At 44.0% G+C, this 3,894-nt stretch overlaps 1 non-coding gene across 1 annotated transcript; it reads left to right on the forward strand.

Moving 5' to 3' along the window:
* Positions 1 to 1,913: 1,913 nt before the first annotated feature.
* Positions 1,914 to 1,985, forward strand: TRNAW-CCA (transfer RNA tryptophan (anticodon CCA)). Its single transcript has one exon. It is a non-coding gene; the product is annotated as a tRNA-Trp (tRNA).
* The last annotated feature ends 1,909 nt before the right edge of the window (positions 1,986 to 3,894 follow it).

Here is a 3,894-nt window from a genome sequence, read left to right on the forward strand (position 1 = left end):
TACTAATAACGGGTGGGGATGAGCTGGAAGCAAAATGTGACAGGACTCGTTCAGCCTTGTCCAGGCCACACCCAGTTTAGTCAATGATTTCTGAACCCGAAGAACGTTAAAGGGACACAGCAGAGGTCGTACCTGGGGCTTCAGATTTTTTAATGTCCACCTTTTTCAATCCTCTATGAGGAAAAAAAACACCCTCATGTGGCAAGGATGGTCTTGAGAGGTAGTCTGTCCTGAAGACCATCCAGTCTTTTCTCTGAACAGACTAGTGGCTGACCCGACGTCCCTCCTCCCCCTTAAGCAGAAGAACCGAGTAGCTTGCTTCAACAAGAGCCATGTCAGCAGTAATCACTGTGAAAAAACCTCTCTGCCGAGATGAAATTCAACTTTTGTAGGTGCCTTTGCTGCGGCAGCTTTTTTAAGAATATATTTTCTAGGCACCTTAAATGTAAAAGCATGTAGAATAAATAAGAGCCAATTAACGGTAGCATCTGGGGAGACGCCGCTTAGGGGAAAGGGACTGGAATGCAGGGGAAATCCTTGGGAAGCACGCCACTGATGGCTGCAGGAGCTTCCTGAGGCCTGGCGCTAACCTACTCTGAGAATCTTCCTGGGCCTCCCAGGTGATAGGAGCGCAGACAGGGCTTCCAAACCAAAGTCCCTTGGGTGAAATCGGGTTCACAGCTGTGTTTCATTAGACCTGAACAGTGGATTCATCTTTTACAAGTTGAGAACCTGTAAACAGGACGTATGCTGTCCAGTTTACCACTGTCCTCGCCACTCTGAACTGTCTGACTTTGACTTGTCCACAGCCCAGCCTCTGTGGGCACCTCGCTCTGGGACCCCCAGGCCCTAGACTCTGGTTCTCAAACTTGGCTGCCTGTTGGAACAATCCAAGGGAGCTTTATGAAATACCCATGTCTGGGTCGTACCCACAAAGATTCTGATTTACTTCACCTGGGGCACAGCCTCGGTAATAGTTTTAAAAGCTCCCAAGGAGATTTTTTTTTTTTCCTTTATGACTAGGAAAAACTGAAAAATTTACCAAAAAAATTTTATTAAGGTAAAATTGGTATATTACACTGTGTAAGTTCCACATGTATAACATTTTAATTTGGTATCTATAAAATCTACAAAGTGGTGGTGGTCTTGAGAGGTAGTCTCAAGACCCCTAAAATTCTACTTAGCATTCATCAACATAACCCATTTGGCACACATCCCCAGTCCCCAGCTTTCTGATAATCTCCAGGTGATTCTAATGTGCCAGGGAATTTGAGAACCAATTGAGCCCTTTAAGAAGGGCTTCCCAGGTGGCACAGTGGTAAATAATCTGCCTGCCAATGCAGGAAACTCAGGTTAGATCCCTGGGTTGGGAAGATCCCCTGGAGGAGGAAATGGCAACTGATTCCAGTATTCTTGCTTGGGAAATCCCATGGACAGAGGAGCCTGACAGGATACGGTCTGTGGGGTCACAGAGTCAGACACAACAGAGCACTGGACACGCACATGCACACACACACACACACACACACTTTGTCACACCACTCCTGTTGCTAAATGCTCAACAAAGGTAATTAAAATATGGTCCTGATGCTTAAAGACCTCAAGGAAGACACAGGCACTCTGAAATACTTGCAATAGGATATACTGGACAATAGAAGAGGGTGTAAACTGAGTGTTGTAAGAGGGTCAGAAGGAAAAATGGGGACTTCCCTGGTAGTTCAGTGGTTGAGACTGCACGCTTCCACTGCAGGGGGTGGGGGTTCAATCCCTGGTCAGGGAACCAAGATCCCACATGCTTTGGGGCATGGCCAAAAAAAAAAAAAAAAGGAGGGAAGTATATCTATTTGGAAATACCAACAAAGGCATCACAGAACTAAAGACATTTAGATCTGTGTCTTAAAGGATAGAGGGTTTCCCTGGTGGCTCAGAGGTTAAAGCGTCTGCCTCCAATGCGGGAGACCCAGGTTTGATCCCTGGGTTGGGAAGATCCCCTGGAGAAGGAAATGGCAACCCACTCCAGTATTCTTGCCTGGAGAATCCCGTGGACGAAGGAGCCTGGCGGGCTACAGTTCACGGAGTCGCAAAGAGTCAGACACAACTGAGTGACTTCACTCACTCACTTAAAGGATAAGTATGAGTCTCCCAGACAGAGAGTGGGTTAGGGGTGGAGGTACTTGCAGAGCAAAGGCATGGAGGTGCCCCACTGCACAGCATGTTTGCAAAACTTGGCTTTGAGTCAGGAAGAGAATTTCAGATTGCCTTGAAAGTTAGTTTACCCTGCTTATCTATAAACCTAATGGTTCAGGATGGCCGTAATTATTTTTTCAGTATTTTGGCCCATCAAGGTGAATTGCAGATGAGTTTTCCAGCTGCAAAGACAGCAATCACTGGTGTAATCACATCCTTCATCTGTTACCCAGCACCTTTCCCTTTTCAAATAACAATCCAGAAATTTGAACATGACCCTTATCTCTAGCATAGGGTAACCTCTTTTTCTCTCATACAGTCACGGGTACCCTGGCATTGCTAATTACCTTATGTTGGCTAATTCCAACAGAAGCATTATTATAAAAATCACACAGAGAGAAATCGGGGAAAGGAGCACACAACATAGACACTAATACTTTGGAATATTTGCTTAAAATCACTTTGAGACAGTAAGAACCTAAGTCATCCCACTAATTAATTCAGACACACTAGTGTCTGTAATTCGTCTTAACCATGTCTTTTAAAATCCACACTTTGGGGACTTCCCTGTTGGTCCAGTGGTTAAGAATTCACCTTCCAATGCAGGGGGTGTGGGTTTGATCCCTGATTGGGAAGCTAGATTCCCAAATGCCTCAAGGCCAAAACACCAAAATACAAAACAGAACCAATACTGTAACCAATTCATTTAAGATTTTTAAATGGTCCACATCAAAAAAGAAATGTTTAAAAAAATCCACACTTTGTCCTCTCCTCTGGACAACTTTCTTAATGCTCTTCAATTCAGAAATTACGGATTTTTAATATTCAGACTTAGTGAGTTATCCAGAGGCTCGTCTGATCTAATTATGGTTCCACCTTCCAAAGTGCACGCATCGTCAGAAGTAGAGCATTGTCCAAGATCAGCCAAAATGTCTGTGCATACGCTGGCATTCTCCTTTTCACGTGCGTGTATCTTAGCCCAGGGCAATGTACGCGACTTTGATATTCTTCAATATTTTCAAGCTGGAAGATCTGTGCAAGTTTAATTACAAACTTAGGGGCCTCTTGCAGCTCAGCCCTTCATTATCATTAATGAACACTTCGTCTGTACTAAAAAGAGAGCTCTAATTGGGTTTATTTCTTTCCGTTGAAATACAAATATCCCTCAGAAGTTTACTTTGCCAATCGTTTGTGAAGTAAACCTTCGAATCCATACAAACCAGAGGATCCGCTGAGAATAAATAAATTTCACAATATTAGCTGGGCAGGGGAAGCCACAATGAAAATCCACTGCATCACAACATATACTTGGCTCATTAATCAGTAAGTAGAACCTGGCCTTAATTATTCATGATAATAGCCCTTAATATACTAGTTCATGGCAGTGTATTCTGTATCAGTAATGGAGGTCTCCAGTCTTCAAGAACTTATTACAACTCTCTGCTATTAAATCTTCACTGGAAGGTGGGGGTACGAGCCTGACGGGGGTTTTCATGGGAATGTCATGTTCGAAGCATAATAATCAGGCTTTACTGTTCGGGGGAGACTTTCATCCTAGGGATCTCAAAGCGCTTTATGAGCCTTCATTAGTGCCAGGAATGCCCTGAAGGCATCAGGGTTTTACTATCTTCCTTTTATAGGTAAAGAAACAAGACATGGGCTGGTAAGTGACTTGCCCAAGGTCACAGAACAAATGGGACATCTTGG

Source organism: Bubalus kerabau, chromosome 19 (assembly GCF_029407905.1).
Source record: "Bubalus kerabau isolate K-KA32 ecotype Philippines breed swamp buffalo chromosome 19, PCC_UOA_SB_1v2, whole genome shotgun sequence".
Taxonomy (NCBI): domain Eukaryota; kingdom Metazoa; phylum Chordata; class Mammalia; order Artiodactyla; family Bovidae; genus Bubalus; species Bubalus kerabau.